We start from the raw sequence: 22,441 nt of genomic DNA, 5'->3' as shown, positions 1-22,441 counted from the left end.
TTTGAACTTTATGCTTTATATTTTAAGGTCTCATTTATTATAACAGTTATTATCACAAAGACAAAACATATTATCCCATCCTTGCCCTCTCAAATGTGTCCTGTTTACAAAATTAGTATTTTCTAAGACAAGATCTGTTGAAACATATTGTTTATTTCTGTTTATTAGTAGAAGGTTATTTTCTTCAGGAGATACATTAATAGATAGTTTTTATGTGTAAATATGACAAATAACACAGAGGGTTGGTTACCTAAGATAATACTTACTAAAATATGAGACCTTTAGATGCAATCTGGGGGATCCATTTACAAATATGTCTATATTTATTAGAACTCTATAACCTTAAATGTGTAAGGAACTTGGAATTGTCTTTGAAGCAGAGTGATTTAAATAGTGGATAGCAATAGTGTAAAGCCCAAATATATGGCTTCAGTTGTTCACTAAATTAATCTCTAAACCTTAAAACAAACAGGTGATAGAGAAAGGTAGACAAATTAGAGTTATTTTGTAAAGAAAAGAGAAATCTAAGTGACATTAATTGATCTCAAATAAATTGGTGATATTAGTAGTTTCTTCTTCTGTTAAGGAAATGGTGAATACCATATATTTGTCATCCAAACTGGGATATGCTTGAAAGTGAATGAGGCCTATTAATAATTAAACAGGCATAAAGGCATAAAGGCAAAATAGGCAGAAAGTAGAATATATAGTTACCCTATGAATTATTTCTTCATTTATTAATTCAACAGATATTTTGCTAAGTAATTAGGTAAAAAAAAAAATGAAGAAGGTAAATTCCTGTCCTCAAGATTAAGGCCGCGTGGGTGAAACATATTTGCCTTTATCAGGAACTAAGACAAAACTCTTTGTAAGGAGCACAGAAGAAAGGTTTCTAACTCTTAAAAATGATGGAAAAAGATACTGTTAAGACTTTAAAAATTCATAGAATTGAGAATAACACTCTTACTCCCATTTGACAGCTGAGGAAACTGAGGCTCATGCTACTCAGCAGGATAATAGCAGATTTTAAGCAAAAGCATATGGCTCCTTGAGTTCCCTTCTATACCTCTTCATTCCACTATGTTATTCTTATGGGAACTGCCTGAAGGAAAAGATATAAAATGCTAGCGATATGCTTTAGATTTCTCTGGATACAAAGGATAGCATAACACATATTTGTGATTTATTCTCCTTGCAATGAGAGAGAAGGTCTAAATGGCCCAACTTAGTCACTTGTAACCTGCTTTTTAAAGCTTTGAGATATATTTTTTGTTGATTTTTGGAAGACTAACACAAATTTTTCTTGTGAGTTGAATCTCATGACAAGGGGAATTGAAATTTGCATACTGCATTACACTGAAATAACTGAGTCTTTCACTATACTGCATTAGAAATTGAATTTCATTATATACAAGTATAGCAAAAGCAGATTCCAACTGTGTATACTTAACTGAAGTGCATTATGAAAATATTTTTCAGAACATGTTTCATTATATCCTAGAAACCTACTTGCTAGGAGGATGTTGTACTAGTCCGTAACATCCGGGGTGAGCGTGCCATCATGTAGGAATACACTCACTTAGGCACACATAAAGTTGTCAAGCTATTCTGCCATTCATTATTTATCCACTGCTAGTCATTTCATTATTCATTTAGTTAACTCTTTTTTTAAACTCAATTCATAATATAACCATTCAATCAATCAAACCAACATTAATACCTGAACCCTGTTTTTAGTATCACTTCTTGTTATAATTTTAGCATAAAAATATTAAGTCTTTGAGATGGTTTATCAGTTCAGTGTGTTTACCTGGAAGATAAGATTTTAAAGATAAAAAATGGTAATTATAAAGAAGTAATAAAATACGCTCTCTTTGAGACTGAAAGCACAGCACTTAAAACAAGACAATAGCCTACGTTCTCTGACTGACAGGTAGATATCACATTAGATGAAAATGATAAGACTTAGTGGACTGAAGAATAATTTCCTCTTGACAGTGCCCTGACCCTTGACCTATGGCCTGACTCTTGCTGGCTTCACTAACACAGGGTAATTTTCACAGGTGCAGGATAAAAGACATTTCTGTAGAAGCTACCAACAGTTAGAGATTTATTTCTTTTGATGATCACTAACGTGCTGTTGGGATAGAACTGTAAGTTCTGACCTTCTCTGAGCTCTTAAGGACATAAAAATTTTCTCACAAGAAAGCGAAATTCTACATACAAAGAGCTTTCTTTATTGTTTGGCTGGTAGAGCACTATGTAACAGAGAAGGTACATGCATCGGGGCAAAGTGATGGTAAATGTGTTATTGTCATTACCCTGAAACATGTTTCAAACATAATTGTGGCACAGATCTAATAAAGAATGCTCCATTTATAACAGACTCCCTGCATTTTTATAATAATTATTAGTAAACTCTTACATGTCATGCCCTGGAAGTTTGTCCTATTCTGAAATGATTCTTTTGATTTATATGCTAATCACTATTAAAAAAAATCAGTTCTTTGACTTTTATTTAAATTTTCTGAAAGTGGTAGCTTTCAGAGTACTTATGGATGATGTGGTAACAATTGTGATTTCTCATGAAAGTTAATGCCTCCTGCTGTAAGAAAATATATTGTATACTCCTTTTTAAGTAACACAAGCAAGAAATTCAGAAAATACAGTGAAGCACAATGAGTTATGCAAATCCATGTTATAAGAGAAGAATATTGCAAGGGAAAACAAATGACTGTGACATCCATTAAAGTCGGTAAATCCATGATTGAAAAGGGAAAAAATATCTGCAGAAGAATGAATTTTGCAGGTAAAATGAAAATGACTTCACAATTCATTAAAATAAAGTCAAAGCAGCAAACTGATAGTGTTTCCCATGATTTATCATGAAGGAAATGGAGTCAAGTTTTTGAACACTTAACACAATAAAGTGATGTATTTCACTATTCTGTTTAGGGGGCGAGGGGATGTAACACAAGAATCATCCAAATGTTTGTTACTTACTGTGAAAAAACCATAACAATTTCCTTACCATAATAGATTTCCAGGACCCAATTTCTATTCAAAACTATGTGAAAGGCATAAATTACTTTTAAATTCATTGAGAGTTCTTATTCAGGTCATAGGTCTTGCCCTTCAGCAATTTTTATCCACAACATGCTTTGAAGATGCAAAATTGGTATATATAAGCTTTATGATGTTCAGTCAAGGAAAATACAAAGACTATGTTTATTTTAAAGTGATACTATAGGTAAACTACTTCAACTGGTTTAGTAAAGGTGTAGCTAAACCCATTTGTTTTCAAAATATCACACTTTCTTTTTATTAAATCATGAAAATAAGGGATTATAATTATGTAACTTATTGTCATGCATACTTGCTATAATAATGCCTTCTTCCCAGACTACCATCATTGCAAATGTGATGAGATCATCAGGTAACAGTGTAGGATATGAAGGCTTAGTGTGCTGTGTTGTTAGCACATTAAAAAAAGAAAATGCTGGGATAATTAACAACTACCTATTTGTCTGTGGGATGCATTCATTATGGCTCTACAAATTGGAGGTCTCCAAAATCTGTGCAATAAAATTTACTCTTTGTTCAGGAAGTTTCCCTTGGATTTGGGGAAAATTCTGGTTTGCTGTGTCTATTGTAATTGTGACAGGCAGTTGACATGTCTCATAGTCTAAATGTAGTGGCAAGCAGGGGGTGGTACAATGATGAAAAAACTGCCATTCATTCTTGTGCAAAGGAAAGGTGTTTCTTAGCATATTCCAACCTATGTTCAGACTAGAGTTGGGTCTTTGGGGTTGAAGGTCAAATCTGTGAGGTCAAAGCTATTTCTTGTCAATCTTCGTTCACTAATGACACATGAATTGGAAATTAGAACAAAGTAAGTAAAACGAATAGCCAGAAGGTGAGTGTCTGTTTTATTACTCAGAAGAGCTGGGAAATCTGGCCAATTGTTGCCCTATGTGGCTTGAATGACAGTTGTTAAGTTGAAAAAGGGACAGTGTGATGGGAATGCCACTTGAAATCTCAATTACCTCCTCCACTCCAATCAGCTTGGTAGAGCTTTAATGAAGCGCAATTCTCTGTCCTTTTCCTCATACTTCTATCTCTAGAATAAGCCTCACATTCAAGTTTGACAGCAGGACAATCAGTTTTCCATTCATCACTGGCCCTGTTTTAACCCTACTGAAAAAGGGCCTAATGTACGTGGCAGTGATGGCAATTAGGCAGAAAAGTAATATTAGAAACAGACAAAAGCCTGAGTCTTTTAGCATTACAGGTGTTTTTTTTTCAGCCCCTTCTAGACATAAAGGAATAGGCAGTGTTGTTAAGTTCCCTTCTTCAGTCTTCTCTTAAGCTGAAAGTCCAACGATTTCAAGATTCAATTAATTAGAGACATGGAGAGCCTAAGTACAAGGTAAAAGCTAAGTTCTTTCTAACTGAAGACACACTTAGTAATTGGCCCCTTATTCAAATGGATATATTCTGGGTGTATGTTTAATAAGGTTGATAAAAACTCGTCATTTCCTCATTAGGATAGCACATGAATACACTCTGTATGTAGAAAAGAAATCTTAAAGAGAACAAACAGGAAAATATCAATCTGTTAAATATAGGAATGTAAAACATAAAAATTGAAAAGCCTGAGAACTATAACTTTGCAGGGATGGTGGGGGGTATGTTAAATGCATTGTGTGTGTGTGTGTGTGTGTGTGTGTGTGCACGCGCGAATGAATGAGTGTGTAAGCTGAGAATTTTTTTTAAGACAAGTCTTGGCTCTTCAATCAGTTTATCTAGAAATGTAAAATATTTAAGCATTTGAGATTTATAACCTGGATCAGTGGTGTTTACTATGACTTTTTTAAAAAAACACAAAGATGGATGACACATTTAAATGGCTTTCTCACATAGAAACAAAAGCAAGTTTTCCAAATCTATACATTTGTGTCTGCATGTGTAAGTATCCATGTAATAATCATGCATGTATCTTTACACAGAAAAGTCACATATATGTGTTTAGGCACCCACATGTATTCTTTTACCTAATTCTATTTGTAAATGTGTCCATACAATGTGTGAAATCTTAGGGAAAAGAAAAGTTCATATTTTTTTGCGCGTGCATTTAATTGTTATATATGTTTTCCTAACGGTTCTTTTTATGCCAATTTAAAAAATGTCAGCCAGGTTGGGGTGTTTTTTTGTTTTGTTTTGTTTGATAGATTCCACAGGAACATGTGGCATCGGTGTAAGGATCTTGTTGAAGAGAATGGAGGCTTGGAGAAAAAAAAAAAAAAAAAAAAACCGATGCAGCAGTTAGGCGGCTCTTGCTGCTCCTTGGGGAGGTGACACAAATGGGTGATAGTGGTTTCCGCCTCTCACGCTCCCTTCTCTCCTGCCTGATTCCTAGAACAATCCCTGTCAGAAACACTCTTTGAAAAAGGCTGCATTAGACAATGGCTCTTCACCCTTATTTTACGCTTTAAGTAGTGGAGCAGAATGCTGTAAGGGGCTGAAAACAAGGCGTAATCTGAGAAAGACGCGCGGGCATTGTTATAACTGTGAAAACCAGAAGAGCCCCYTCAGAGCCGTGACTGAAAGTGCTCGGAAGACCTTTAGTCCTTTGCACTSTCCCAAACACCAATTATACAAATGTTAACATCAAGTAAGCTGTTATACGGCACAGGTTCCATATAATTACCTTAATGGGTTGACGCTTTCTTTAGCAGCAATTTCTTAAACAAACTTCATCTTTTGTGCAACAGGCTAAGAAAATTTTCAGCAGGGAGCATTTCCTTTTGTCAAGTTTTCTAAAGAGACAGCTGAATTGTTCTATTTAACAACAAACACCTTCACTAAGGACCCTCGTCTTGTCCCCGTTCCCACCACATTTGACTACTAGGCTCAAAGCTTATTAACCATCAGAGACAAAAAAACGGACTGGCCAGGGGAGCCCAGACACATGCAGGGCGGGCAGTACACAAAGGACCAGTGAGTCTGGCACCGGTTTGCAAGCAGACCCTCGGAGAAAGCACCAATTGAATTAGTTGCCTATTTAGTATCCAAAGCGCCAGATCCGTCCTTACCAAAAGCACAAAGAAAATGAAATAGAAAAACAGGATCTTGCTCATAAAACAAGACAAATCTGTCTAATTTATTTTGTACCAGTAAGTGCTAATTAAATGCAAGCTACTCAGATTCTTCCTGTTCCTGCCTCACCTAATTCGCTTAGAATCACGACAATGCCAGTCTGATTTTTCCCCCTGTTTAACAAACATTCATTTGAAATGTACTCAAATACAGCTATAAAAATACAACCCTTATATCACTTCTATTTTTACTTTATATAAAGTCCATGTGTTTTTACTCTGTTGTAAAATTATTTGGTCGGGGGGAGCTCTTGGCAGAAACAAGTCCTTAAACTATCCTTGTGCATCATAATGAATAAACAACTTGAGATGCGTATAATGAACTATAATTGTCCCCCCCTCACAGGGTTGGAGTAATGTATGTAACCAAATTTCACAGCAATTCATTAAAAGTCAGAAGCCTGACTCTTCTATGTACAGTTTTTAAAGCAGAATGTGGTAAAAAATAAAATTAAAAAATATAAAATATGCACTAAATACTTAGAGTAAACCAAGGAATGTATTTTCTTCTCTCTCTCTCTTTTCTTTCTCTCTCCTCTCTCTCCTTCACATTCTTACTGCTCATTTTCACATACCTGATTATAACAATATCCTTGGGAGCAGGCAATTCATTTTACATTTTTAAGGTCAATGCTTGGGCTCCAAAGACAAGTGTTTGCTCCATTTAATCTTGCCCTAGTGAACTCACAACACCTCGTTGGGTCAAAAGCTCAAGACCACAAAATTAAAAGATGATGATGAATTTATGTTTAGATTTTCACTGCAGGCCACTGCCACCCATGACCAGAGGACTTCACAGGGGATCAGTTCCAGACACAGAAAGATATGCAGTTACTGAATAATTCTTCTCAATTGTACTGCCAAAAAATTAGCATTTGAAAACAATTTGTATATATCTGAGATTAATTTACCTATAATATCAAATTGTTAACCTATTTTCTGAAAAGTTTTATGATTATAAAATAAAATTATGGTAACCTTACAGAAAGTTCTCCCTTAATAAGTTTATATAGAAAGTGTTATTTTTCATTGCAATATTTGTCTATTGTTTATCAGAAATTATTCTTTTTTTACTAATTTATACTTTATAGTTAAAAAAAAACATAAAATGAGCCTTCTTGGATTACTATCTTGGTGCCTCATGACACCACTTTAAATATAAAACTGTATTGCTCCTATTTTTTTTTTCATTGGTTATTTCTGTCTTCTCCAGCACAAAAACAGCTACAAATTGGGAATACCACACATAAATAGTGGGAAGCCTGAGTAAAGAGTTGCCATCATTGAATTTTTTTCTGATTGGAGCTCAGCCACTGATGATATAGCAAGAACATGTAAGGTTAAAGCAGGAAAGGCCTGAAGAAGAGATTGTGGTGGATAGCCTTTTAACATTTACTTTATAATTGAGGGATAATTAATGTTTCCAAAATATATAACAAATTAGAGTCACAAAAATGATTTCTTTGTAAGCATCATGTGAGAATTATACAAATTTATATCATTCTTAAAACTTTTACTTATGACAGATATAATTGGGCATAATGAGGATGAACTTGATGCCAGGTGGCAAAGTCACCTCTGTAACCACAAAGAAAATGTGCATGGAAGCTGAGATTCCTTTCCCTAATTTCCAGTATTAAGGATGAATCTGTGATGTATGAATGGATTTTTCCCCCATTCAACACATCAGGCAAAGATCTGCATAAAGTTAATGTTCGCATTTTGACACCCATATCAAACTGAAAACACCTCAATCAACTGTTGGATGGATTTGGCATAATTATTGATACACTTTGCAGGATTTAAAGAGTAAGGATTCAGTGCTCACATACCGCATTTGAAATGAACACAACTTATCATGTAGAGTTCTGACATGTGTGACTCTTAGTATCATTTTGGAAGTGAAATAACCTGTCAAATTTTAAAATGTGTTAACAACTGGATGGCTAAATGGCAGGGACATAAAGAAAGGACATGGGCTTGGTTTGAGATCTTGTTCTGAAGTAGAGTCACTGACTGCCATCCTAGAAGTAATCACAACAAAAGTTTCCCCCCAGGGGTTCTGAACAAAAATTCTATATTAGAATAAATAAACTACTACACAGTTAGATTATCTTAACTAACATCTGCAATCTTCCTTACAATGGCTATTTATTGATGTCTTTCCAAATGCATTAGAAGTGGCAGATGATTTATTTTGTCTTTGAAAAGTACTTACAACCATTCACTCATTCAACAAATATTTAAGTTTCCACTATGTGCCAGGCATTCTTTCCTAAGTACATTATCAAAGTCAAATAGTACAAACTGCCTAACGTTCTTTTATTGGAGATGTCTTAACTTTAAATGAGTTAAGGCAATTTATAGAGAAAGCGCTTACCAAAAAAATTTACTTTTCTCAGGCTGTACAATTCTTCACCATGTTTAATTTATGTCTGGCACCTGACACATAGTAGGTGCTTCAAATAGGATGCTCTGTTAGTTTCTCTATATTCCAACCCTAGCTGATTTTTTGTGAGTGCAAAATTGTCAAGCACAAAGGAATCCACTGACCACTGTCATGGTTTAGCTTCACTCGTCACATTGCCATCTATGACAGTGATTTTTTTTTAATTTCAAAACATGTTTTCCTTATTCTTTCTGTAATGTTCATTTTGAAAAGAAGTGGGGGAGGCAGTGCATGTAAGGTAGGGTGGATGAGAGATGTCGGGAGACAGCTTAGTATTTATGTATTTTTAAAATTAGAGTTTAAATGAGTTTATGTATGTGTCTGTGTGTGCTTGTATTATGCATCTGAATAAACTGGAGTCTCCCAGAAGTAGAGTTAGAAATGTTGACTCTTAAAGGAAAAAATAGCAGAATTGGTGGCAATGGAACCTAGACTGGATACAATTTCTCTTTTGAGACCAGTCAGTCAACACCCATGTTGCTGAGCATCTATGGGACTGAAAAAAGACTCTTGATACCATTGGAAGAGATGAGGATGTTTGAGATACAAGTATGATTGAAATTTTCTTCTGAAAGAATTCGGAACCTGGGGTCTGAAATTTTAACACCATAGGACATTTGTATCATATTCCTTAACAATTTTGCTGCTTATTAGGATAATTCAAGGACATTCTGACCATCAGTTTATCCTGCAAGTTGGTGTTTGAATCCATCATGAAAAACTGATTTCTTTGATTTATAAACCCTTAAAAATAGATAACAATCATTATATGTCATTGATCTAGAGGAAAATAAGTCCTGATATAGTTACCTAAAGACCAAACATAATTCTATGCCAAAATTCATTCTACCAAAATTCTATCTCTCTATCATCTATTTATCTATCTATCTATCTATCTATCTATCTATCTATCTATCTATCTATCTATCTAGTATATCTGCCTGGCTACCTACCTATCCATTTATCTACTTATAATAAAAATATACCCTGTATGAACAATAATACAATAAAATGCACTCTTTATCAAACATAATTATAGATTGTAATCACTCAATATGTGGTATGTATACATCCATACACTGACAAATGCAAAGTGGCAATATTACTACTGACATTTGGAAATGCTAATATATTTCTAGCACTTCAAATATTCTGTATACATAGATATAAAGGGGCAAGTCTTTACAACTTCTTGGAGGAAAGTAAGCATTTTTATTCAAAACATTGAGGGTTAAATGAAAAGGCAAAGTCTTCTGGCAACAGGCATACAAATGAATATCTCTTCTGAAATTCCTTTCTTTGTATTTCACCATCCTAAAAAGAGAAGATTCTTATTGCAAATGATATTTTTTCAAGTTACTTGAGCCTATCTATAGGTGTAGAACATTTCTATGATACCCAGACCAATTTATAATCCTTTCATCTTTACCCAATGTCTTGCAGGAGATAAACTATGTAAAGTGGGACCAGTCAGTATATCAGCTTTGGACTACTTTCCCAGTTTTTAGCCTGTAATAGAATTCTTTTATGTTTTGCTTCCAAACATGTACTTATTTCTACTCTGAGAAAGAATTTAATGAAAACTTGAGGAGATATATTTTAAGAAAATACTTTTAAATTATGTTTCATCTTGCTACTGTAATATCTAAAACCCAAGCACTATTGAAATCAATTCTTTGATGATCAGTTCTGGAAGGTTTTGAACTTTATCTCCAAAATGCAAACATATTTCTGTTCTTAAATGGAGTACTGCCAGTGTGCCAAGTACTCTTTCATACTCATAATTTTTTAAAGTCTTAATTCAATTGTTTAAACTTGAGCTTTTGGATGTCTGGGGGTCAAAACGTTTCACCTGATTTAGTGAGTTTCCATATAGTTAACCTGGTATGGCCTGAATTCCTCAGAGTTTCTAAAGCTACTATGTGGTATATGATTTTTACAATAGTGCAGCCTGGCTAACAAACACTATTTCTGCCTTGTTTATACCAGTCTATAGGAGAGGCCAAAGCTTTTCATTCTAACTGTGGAAAGCTTGCTCCTCTTTCGCAGGTGGTGGTGTAAACAGAAAAGATCACGGTGTGTCCTGGGCCATGTCCTTCCTTAGTGCCTCTCCCCCTTTCTCTATGACAAAGGAGTGACAAGAGCAGAGGAGACTTGAAGCATGTTAGTGCAAGAGAATATGGACCAGGACGGGGATGATGTGAGCAGGGACGATAAAACAAAAATAGGAAAGTGAAATGAGGGAATGCTGGAATAGACAATAAAAAAATGGCACAAGCAAAAAGAGGTCCTAAGCCTTTGTACATACAGCTTGTTTGTTTTGCTTTTGAAAAGGTGTTAGGAACAAAGTACAGTGGATCAATTAGATGTATCCCAGATCTTACAAAGGAAAAAAAGGCAGGGGCATAACGCTCCTTAGTAGCCACCCCCTGCCCTCTTTATTTTGGAACAATGCCTCAGGAAGGGATTATGACACAGTGACCTTGCTTTCCATAAATGCATCATCTTTTTTATATAAATATAACTACATTTGGCTTTTTGGGTGTCACACAATTAGCAAATTAGTCATTGACTAAAGGTATTCATCTAGGTTTTATAACACTTTCCCCACCTTAATTTTCGAATATTGCATGCAAGGGGAAAAATTGCCTTCTTTTTTATTGCATTCATTGAAATCCCTTCTCTTAATGGTAGGCTCTAAAGTTATAGTTAGTTCTGTCATTAGAATATCAACACATTGAATTGAATTTTGAAAATTACAAAGACTTCACAGGCATATAGTGGAATCGATCATTCCCTCTATATGCTAAATGCACCCTCATTTGAATCTTATGCATTCCCCTTAATATACCCTCCCTTTCAATTCAATTCATTGCATTTATTACAAGTATGAGATGGAAATTAGAAAGTTCCTCCAAGGCTTCAGATCTTTTGTGTGCAAGATTTATGAGGAAGAGGGATTTTTGCTGTTCTTTTATTTATAAAATTTAGCTAATTTAGCTAATATCCGAAGACATAAAATAAGCTGTTCATTTGTACTTACATGTGCACGTATGAAACACAATATCCATGTCATTAATCTTCTACTTAATATCACGCTTAAGCCAAAACCTAATTATATGAGTCCAGAATCAAAGCATAATATTATGAAGACAAGTGCATATATATTCCTTAGTGTTCTAGTGAGAGCTTTAAAGGTTTATATAACTTAAAATCACCATTTTGAATATTATTGGTAAAATTATGAAAAGTAGTTTTAGAATCAAAACACAATGACACAATACCCATTTTAATTCCCATGTTTAAGGTAACTTAATTTTAACAAGACTTACAATTTGCTCTCTGTATCCATGGATTCAGCATCCAAGGATTCAACCGAACTAGGAAGGAAAATATTTGGGGAAAAGCTCAGTAAGAAATAACAATACGACAATAAAATAATACAAAGAATACAGTATAACAATGATTTGTATAGCATTTACATTATATTAGATATTATAAGTAATCTAGACATAATTGAAAGTGTACCAGAGGATATCCATGTGCAGAAGCTATATGCAAACACTGTGCCATTCTGTATAAGAAACTTGAGCATCCACAGATTTGGGTAAAGGCAGAAGTTCTGGAACCAATCCCTGGTGGATACTGAGGGACAACTGTACTCCCTAAATACAATATTTCAAATACAATGTTCAGAGGTACCTAAATGCTGTGCTGCATCTCTCTGGACCATCCTTGTTAAAAATTTACCAAGGGACTATCACCTTGTGGATTTTGTCTAGGAAACCAGGTTATATGAAGCTGAAGCAGAGGCCACTTTTATTTTAATCCATTTCTTCTGGACTTTCATGACTTTCCCATTGGAAAAAGAAATGTAACTACTCTCCAACAAATCCAAGAGCAGTTAACCATTCTCTGCCAGAGGTAGTCAACATCCATTACCAATGCCTAGGGGATACTCAAGAATGGCAGTGTATGTGCCATTCCTGGGCAACAGGAGGGGCAACTTGAAAACAATCTAGTGTTTTGTCCATCACACCCATTAAGAGAGTTGTATAATGGAATAACATTTTTTTTTTTTAATTTGAGTATTTAGCTCTTGGAGTTACCATGTATTGGTACTGGGACCTTGAATAAAGTCCTCCTCTTATAGAGGAGCTGGCACTGTGTTAAATAGTCATATAAATTCATGCATTTCCATCTGTTTCTCCAGATAAGGGTGTTTCTTTACTCGTCAAGTCATTAATCTTCTACTTAATATCACACTTAAGCCAAAACCTAATTATATGAGTTCAGAACCACAGCATAATATTATGAAGACAAGTGCATATATATTGCTTAATGCTCTAGTGAGAGCTTTAAAGGTTTATATAACTTGAAATCACCATTTTGAATATTATTGTAAAATTATGAAAAACAGTTTTAGGATCAAGACACAATGGCATGTTAAATTCATAGGTAAATATGACCTTGCAACTAAATTTAATGTTATCCATTTCAATAGCTGTGGGTTATAACACAATTAAATTATTCCTTATTAGACAGAGTTAATCCATGTAGGGATTGAGTAACATAATTCTGGCAATTTACAGAAGATAGATATGTTAACGATATATAGTGAGAAATATTTTATTTAACATATATTTATACTAGTTTAGTTTCAGAACTTAAAGATCATAATTTGCTTTTCTCTGCCAGTGCATGCGCACACACACACACACACACACACACAAGCACTCACTCGTGTACACACTCACATATATACACACACACGCGCGCGTGCGCGCGCGCACACAGACACACACACACACACACACACACACCCTGTGGTTAGTTTATTCCTTGCTGCTTTAACAATCAGTTACTGCTTTGGTGAAAGCCTAAAGCTTAATCCATTAAGAGCCATTCAGAACAAAACAAACAAACAAAGCTTTAACCACTTCAGGGACAACAGTTCAGAACCAACAAGGAGCATTCTTAGAAAATCCTAGCAATTTTAGGATCAATAGCCTCACACTAGATGCTCCTAAGTGATGAAAGCTAGAAAATTTGTGCTGCCAGGTTTTAGAGAAAACACAAAACACAAAAAAATGTTGGGAAAAGATAATTTAGTAAGTTTAGTTTGGAAATACCTATGCAGTTTAGAGGGCGAACTTAAGTCCTATCAGTAGTCACAATGAAAACAAACTGATGAAAACATCACATTGGGCTGAAAATTTTACCTATGTATCCTGCAAATGGAACTGTTAAAATATCCTTTATAATCTCTCCAAGTTCCACTACTTAGCGCTTTCTTATTATTTCTTCTGATTAGTGTAAGTGAAATTTTTGGGGTGTATATATACATATATGTATGTATGCATGTATAAAAATTACAAATATTTCTCAAAAACAAATCAAAGTATTTAGGAGAACTTTACAGTCCACTTAATTCACGGCTACAGTTTGAACAATAAAACCAACAAATACATTTATATATGAGAGGAACAAAAACAAACATTTTTTTCCACAAGATTAAAAGCCTGTTCATTTCCTTTAAGAATTATTCCATTGTATATTATCTTTTGTGAAAAAATCCATTAGCTTCTTTTATACATCCTCGAATCTTAAATAATACACCACTCCTGCAGAATGCATTTTATGGAGAAAATCTACTGTCATCCCATAGAATTAAAAAAGGCCTCCTACATCTTTTGTATTCATTACGTTACCCTTTTCAGTTTCACAAAACAATTTTGAAATACTGTATCTCCTGTGGTTATAGTTTTTAAAATGCCTTTACATTAATAATTAATTATAAACTCAGTAATGAAATAGGAGTGTTATTTATTATTTATCTCAAAATGTCAGCTGGCTAGACTTTACCCACAAATTATCTGAAGGCATTAAATTATATACCTTCATAGGTAGTCAACAGACACTGTTGGGATTGTCTACAGTATGTTTGGAAGCTAATTTGTTTACTGAATGTGGTCTACTCGTTTACATTTCTGCTTTTTTTATTCTAGCAGATCCTCTCTGAACAAACATACTTAATATAAGAAACATAAAATAAATCTTGTTAGTTTAAAAAATACGTGTCAGATCAAAAGCAGAATAATCTCTTTGCTGAAATGTTATCGAATAATATTGACCATCAATATTTTACAGACTGAAGAAATAAATTACCCTGGAATATCATGAAAATGCATGATTTTCCTGTGTGTCAGGAATGCTCTGCAGTTTTGTCTGGATTCATTAAGGCACTCACTGCATAAGTGCGTTGCCAACCGGAATGTGGGTGGCTATAATGGCAGCCTGTAGGTTTGTATGGAAAACAAGTATGGCACTGTGAAAAAATCCTTCTCTCACCCTACAGATACCTGTACGGAGAACTTGGGAGGCATTTTCATAGGCTCATTGTCAAGTGAATGTTAAAGTCCCCATTCACTGAGAAGCAAAGGTAAGTCTGAAAAATGCGTTGTAAAAAGAAAAGGGGGTGGGGAGTGGGGTGGAATCACCTAGCATTGAAGCAGCCTAACCAAGTGACAGACACGTAGACAACTCCGATGCTGCCAGAATAACACTCTGCACAGCCCACCAGCAAGCAATTTGTCACTGCGACAAGAATATCCTCCGCAATTTGGCATCAGGGTCCTTGGACAGCCAACTGCGCCTGTACAGCACGAGACGTGCTATTCGGCAACGGGAAGATGGGAACCAAGGTTCTCGTTATTATGTCCAAATGTGTTATTTTATGAAAAACATATCTTTTGTCATAATCAACATAGAGATAGAACAGTAGTAATTGATAATAACTGGGGACAAATGAGATAAAAATTTGAGAAAAATATGTCCTTGTATGTTTTTTAAGTACTCTGACTGTTGAGAGAATTTCATGATGTTTGTTTGATGTGTCTGGTGTTTTATGGCACGCTCCCACAGGGTTTCACAGGAATAATTAATCCATAGGTGCAGAATGAATTGGGAAGATTTTTGGTAGTATTAAACTATTTGCTTTAGACAAATGGTACTCTTTGCTTTGTTTTAGACTTTGTGTGATTGTATATGGTTTTTGATTAATAATATGTTGCTGGCTACAAATCCTTTCTTATTTGTCTGATTTGAAGTAAGACAAAGAATGTAAGGTAAGTTGAGTTAAAAATTTGCAAAGGAAAGACCTTTTACTCTTTACATTGCTATCCTGGTAATCTATTATAAAAGTGCAGTAAAGGAGAGAAGCCAGGAGCATAGGATAAAGGTATCTGATAAATAAGCAAGTAGTGTTCCCCTTGCCAATTACTTGGCATCTTACTTTGTAATTAATGCCACAGTAATGAAAAAAGTGGTAGGCACGAAGATTGGGCCTTTTGTGTATTCTATACAGAACCAAACACTCATAAAAATCTAGCTCAAAGCTACCCTAGTTTGGCTTTCTCCACAATCAAAACTAGCTGGAGAATTAGAACAATCCCATAGGGGTGTGTGTGTGTGTGTGTGTGTGTGTGTGTGTGTGTGTTACAATGTATTATATAAGAGTGACATCAGGCAATCGTGGTATTGCTGTCTCCATTAAACAGACAAGGGTGTCCTTCATTCCCCAGACATGATGGAATCTTGTACCCATTCTGCCAGGAGCTAACACCATGATATCTATTATGTTGTTCACTAGTTCTCCTATGAAACATTTAGCTAACTGCTGTTTAAGTCGCTATACTAACTGCTTAGCCATGCCTGGTATGTTTATAAGATAATTACTTATTTGCACTCCATGCAAACTTTTAGGAAATCCTACAATTACTTAAGAGTTAAATAATAATGAGAGTAGTAATATTAATAGGCATTTTTTTAAGAAGAGCAAATATAATTTAGGCAATTTTGATATTATTTGAAATCCAATACATGTTTCAAAAATTATCAAGCTAATATTGTAACAATATTCCATAAAAATGTTTTCCTTACCTACCCACATAAACTGGAAAATGGTGAATGGCTAAGGGTCGGCAGGTTAGATAATGAGGTGTTTAATTATGGCACTGTGGAAATGGTGCTAGGTGGAGTGTGTTGACTAACTATGCACATGGATGGTTAAGTGAAAAGGCCTAAGATTTATATTCTTTGAGGGATAAGCTACAAAGAAAGGGGAGAACAGAGAGGTGAGTGAAGAGAGAGTGTTCAAGGGTATAGAGTACAAAATACAGTGGAGACCATAAAGAAAACTAACCCCTACTTTTCTAAGCTTCACATGGGGTGTTTTCCTTGCAACTCCCATTAAAGTCAATGGGAATCATGCAGCTAAAACCCTGTGTAACTCTTTGACAATTTACTTCCTAGTGTCAGGAAAAGAGTGCTACCTACTAAAGGCAATTTACTCATTTTAGTTTGTGCCTCCCATACAAAGATGAATTTGATAGCACATAGCAGGAGGAAAAGAGAGGCTACATTTAAGAATTTTGTTATTGCAAAAGAAGTCATCATTGAAAAAATGTCACCAAAACTCTCACCTTGTTTAGCAACAACAATAAACAGAGAAAAGCAATCCAGTGAAAGAATATGAAAAGAAGTATGGACTTGATTACAGGAAAAATGATGATTGCTAGTATTAGGTGTTTTTTTTTTTTGTTTTAAATTCTCTAGCTCTGAGCACAATTGCAGGATAATAAGAATACAGGACAATTCTTAAGACACCAAATTGAAGTTCCTGATTACTTGCTTTTTCCATGCACCTCAAGTTGTATATATGTCAATACAGCTATGGTAATCCTTACAAAATTCTTAATAATACATATACAGTGGGGGTGGGGTTACCTTAGGTTCCCAGTTATAGGTAGTAAAATAAATAAATGGCAGATGTCTGTTCTGCTGTAAGCAATAACTAAATAAATGCAACATATCCTCTATATAGTATTATTTCTGAAAGCTATAGAATGTGCTTGTTAAAAAGTGCATGCTATTTACAGACTACTTCATGAACTTTCAAGTCAGAATGCTAACACTGGCTTTCAGTCTTTATTTTCATCATGTCTCTATATTTCTTTACTCTCAAATGAACAGTCTTTATTTCAGTGCTCTACCATTATACTGATATAATTCTAATTTTACTGTTATAAATGGTATGTGGGCTGAAGATAGGGCTTCTGTATTTTCTGACTCCCTTCTCTGTTATTTGTTTTGTGACTTGTCCTTTGGAGGGTGAAGAAGTGAGACCCTACATGGCTTTTTAGTGCATGGATGGAGCAGAGACACGTCTATGAACCACTGCCTATGCAAACCGATTACTCGGCAGTATAATTTCTCAGTTTTTAGGAGTAAATGAGTGCTTCTCACTATGGATTTAGCTTGCGCTTCAATTTAGGTAAGTATATTGCTGCAGCAGCCTTGAAACCAGTGCTCTCTGATTGTACCAATTAGTAAATCCTGAACTTTACCACCAGAAAAAGACATAGTTCCACATTTACAAATGCCTGGCTTTGGAGAATTAGAGTAATTATGTCACCAAAACTACCATTGATTTTTCAGATAGACATCTCAATAATTTTGCAAGACTAAAAGCCTTTTCTAAAGCACATGGGTACTTTTCATGGTACGAATAATACATAGGGATGAATACAGTGATTTCATATGTGAGAACATTTAAGGGAGGAGATTTTTTTTTGAACAGAATTTAGATGTGTTTCTGGGCTGAATTCTTGATTATAAATTTCATGTTGGAGGGTTTTGCTGGTGTGAGAACTTCTGACATCTAATTTTTTGGAGGAGGGGATTGAGAATTTACAAAATAGTAAAAAAGCATGTGCTGTTGTTAAAAAAGATTATAATATCATCATAAAATCATAGATGAAAAGAAATTTAATTATCTATATTTTAGTTTAAAAACTCACAGCTGGTTTATGCTCCTCCTTATACCCCAAGCCATTCATCATTGGTGACTAGATTGTATATCCTTAACCAAATATACATTAAAAGATTTCTGTTCACAAATTAAGCCTGAATTGGATTTAGCACATAGAGCTTTTTAGTCAATTATTAAGCTTCTTCAATTTTTCCTTCTAATTGAACATAGGTATGGCTAACAGCATTTTTGTATCAGCAAAATAAATATCAATATTTAAATCTCCCCCAAAAAGCCTGATATTACAGGGATGCCATTCACAATATTACAGATACTTGTTTTTCTCTTAAATTCCAGTGTCATTGTTTCATTTTAGGTAAGAGCCTGAGTACTCATTAACACATTTGTGGAATCAAAGACTTATAAGTTCATATAGCCTACATTTCTTATTTTAGAAATTATATTTTACATGATCTGAAATAATTAGATATTTTAACCAATTATGTTCTAAAATTAATCTCTGTTTCAGATATGTTCTGCTGAGGAATTTGCTATAAATCAATATTTGCTGTCACTGAAGTTTAGGGTATCTTTCAATACTCCTTCCACGTCGTTAAGAATCATTTTGCAGTATGTGTAGTTAGAGAAATACATAGAGAAATATAGTTTGTCTTTCAATATCTCAAAATCATGTTTTTAGTTTCTAGCACAGGGTTTTTAAGCACACACACACGCACACACACACACACGCACGCACACGCGCGCACACACACACACACACACTGCATTACCTTTGGCTCAATGAAAAACACTGAATATATTTAACCTGAAATACTTTTCCAGTCCCAGGGAAACTGTTTCTTGAACTAATTTTATCACTTGTACAAAAGAATTATGTAAACATTATCACTAAGAAGGTCTAGGAAGCCAAAAGAATAAGTGTATAATCAAATTAATGACTGATTATATGCATAAGGATGAGTTTGTATTCATTATTTTCTTTACTGTGACCACATTTCTTTTTCTTGTTTTCCTATTTATCTACATTTCTTCAAACATGACATTTTACTAGCCTTCTGCAACTAAAATATGTTTGGAAAGCTAAAATGTGGAAGGAGGTAATTGTTGGGTAAGACATGGCACTGCTAATGATGTTGATTCTCTGGCTCCAGAGAACTTTGGGATTTTTTATATGGTAAATTTCTGATGCTCCACCTCACAGATTTGAAGCCTGATCTCTTCATTCTATATACAAGAAAAGGAAGCCACTCTACAACAGGCTGAGTAGTCTGGAGCAAAAGGTCATCCAACATTATACATGCTTGCCTGAGACCAAAGCATCGAAAGGAAATCCTCCCCGGCAGTGTTAAGTTGTCTGTTCCCTTCTTGGCATGTGTACACAATTTCTTTAACACTAAGGAGATTTCGATATGGGTACTGAGGGAGGAAGGGGCTTTATAAAGTGAAATGGGGCCTTGAAATTTCTCAAAGATACCTTGAAACAGACAAGGAACAAGTCTATTCTAAATAGTAAGATGGAGCAGGATAGTAATGATGGAGAAGGACAATTTCTTTCTACAGATATAAAACATTGGGTGAAATACAACATAATTTTCATAGTTATTTAAGTGTGGGAGGCACATAATTGGTAAATTAAGTTATTTCACAATCTTTCAAGTGGCAGTGTTGGGCAATGGGAAAACAAAGGAAATTTATCTGTTTTTTCAATAACATGTTATACAAATTTGAGCAAGTCATTTAATTAGGGCTTTGGATTGCTTAATTAGCAAAAATTCATAGCATCCATTTGATTATACTTCAAGTCTTTTGAAATACTAATATTGGATGATTCTGAGTCACAGCTATAGATGTCAAAAGTGCCTACATGGGTACAAGACAAATGATATTCTAACACTGTTAACATAGCAAGTGATGCAAGATTATTGCTGATACCTGATTTTTTCATTATTTGAGCTCTTATTCTCCAAGAGGGTATATTATATTTACAAGGATGATTTCATTCATTTACTCATTTGTTCATTCAAAAATAATTACTGAGTATTCAGTAATTAATAGTAAACTAAAGGGCATGTCTGTGAGGTCTGTCGGTAATTCAGAAACCACTAAGATAAAATTTCAAACCTTCAAAATACTGATCATTTGGTGAATGAAGATATACAACAAAAGCGACAACACAACACATCAGGGGCTATCATAAAAATTGTGCCAACATTTTTATGGGAACTTGGAGGAGTTGCTCCTAACTTGCCTCAGAGAGGCTAGAAGACTCCATACAGGAGATGATCACTGAACTAGATTGACAATGAAGGTGGGGCCACTTCAAACTCTTTTCAATAGACTGAAGATTGCCACAGGAAGGCTTAAAGTTAATTGATGTTTTTTAGAAGATCTTTAGCTTAAACACTTTTCATGGCTACAAAAATATACATTATTGTAAAGTTTTGCTTCTACCATTTTCTTTTGGTATTGGCTTGCTTTCTTGTCATCTTTTACATTACATGGGGAGGGAAGGGAAAATATACTAAATGTAGAGTTGTGGTTAATATCATGACTACTTTCCACTCAATCAATACCACCATTTAAAAAATAATATATCTCCATGTATATGTGTATGAAAAAGTAAAATAAATATATGTAAATTATTATATTTTTAAGACATAACAGAAAAGATAATGGAATATTAATAAGCCCAAGCAGAGAAACCTATACTCAAATTATTTTAAATAGTTGAGTAATTCTAAGGCTTTCCAAGAATACCTAAATACTCAAACATTTTTTTCCTATTATTCTGTTTGTTAGAAGGATTCATTTTCTAGCAGGTGTGAACAAGAAGCAGGTAGCAGGAGAGCTTTGTGCACAGAAAATATTTGAAACAAAATCAGAATTTAATGATCTAGGTCAGTGATTCTCAAACTATAATGTGCTTAAGAACTACCTGAAGAACTTGTTAAAGTAGTAAGCCTGGGGCAGGACTGATTAATTTTCAATTTTTACAAATTCATAGATGATACTGATGCTGTTGGTTAAGAAACACACTTTAAAAATCACTTATCTAGACGAGTGCTTCTGATATTTAGTCTATACAAATCCCCTCAATCTTGTTATATTGAAGATACTTCAGTAGGCCTCAGGTGGTTGGGAGTATTTGCATTTCAAACCAGCTCAAAGGTGATGCTTATTCTGTTCTCCACAGACCCATTGTGGGAAGCAATGATTTAGATGATCCTCTATCATAAGCCCAAGTCGTATAACACAGTCTGGTGATTTCAGAAAATAACAGGTTCAAATAAAGGTTTCTAGTTTATTTCTTGGCCAAATAAGATTGTATCCTTACTAACAAGATCTAATAAATGATCAAAGAATCACTGTTTCTTGTATACAGTATGAATAAATATTATCATTCCATTGAGAGAAGCATTTACTGAGCTCCTGTTTCCTGTATGAAATGACTGTCCTAGTTACTAATTAAGTGGAAAGTGGGTTTCTTCTTTTACTTAGCTTCCATAACTACTCTGAAACCTTAGAAATGAAACAATACCCAGATTGGTCATTTATTAAATTTGTTATGTTTCCCTGATTCTAATAAATTGTATATAAGTAAAGATGGCAAAAGGACTATTCTAATAACTCAAAAAAAAGAAGAATTTTTAAATACTACATCAGGCAAGGAGCATTATCTAGCCCTTTTATTTAACATTTTTATTTAGTTAGACAAAGTCTATTGATATAAAGCAAATTTGAACTAAATCTAGTCATATGAGCTGCAAAATATACTTAATTTTGATGAGATAACAGTTCCTGGTGGATTATATGTGTGTGGGTGTGAGAGAGCCTTACTAATAAGTGTTGGCTGTCTTCAACCCACACTTTCTCAGTAATTGATAATTCTCCATTTCTTCTCTGCTATGTAAACCTTTTAAAAAATAGAATAGTGAAATCATGGTAATAATACATTAAGAAATTTGAAATAGAAATTTCTAACAGAACATTCAAATAAAAAAT

The 22,441-nt window shown here is 34.4% G+C and overlaps 1 long non-coding RNA gene across 2 annotated transcripts; it reads left to right on the top strand.

Annotated features, from left to right (window-relative positions):
• The first annotated feature begins 4,300 nt into the window (after positions 1-4,300).
• Positions 4,301-22,384, top strand: LOC119472551. Of its 2 annotated transcripts, XR_005201698.1 has the most exons (6): positions 4,301-4,429; positions 10,657-10,807; positions 14,966-15,049; positions 17,778-17,941; positions 19,491-19,547; positions 19,641-22,384. It is a non-coding gene; the product is annotated as an uncharacterized LOC119472551 (long non-coding RNA). The 2 variants fall into 2 exon arrangements; XR_005201697.1 differs by having other exon boundaries at positions 19,491-22,384.
• The last annotated feature ends 57 nt before the right edge of the window (positions 22,385-22,441 follow it).

Source organism: Cebus imitator, unplaced genomic scaffold (assembly GCF_001604975.1).
Source record: "Cebus imitator isolate Cc_AM_T3 unplaced genomic scaffold, Cebus_imitator-1.0 Scaffold104, whole genome shotgun sequence".
In the NCBI taxonomy this organism is placed as follows: Eukaryota; Metazoa; Chordata; class Mammalia; order Primates; family Cebidae; genus Cebus; species Cebus imitator.
Note: the sequence above shows the minus strand (reverse complement) of the source record. Positions and strands in the feature narration are given on the sequence as shown.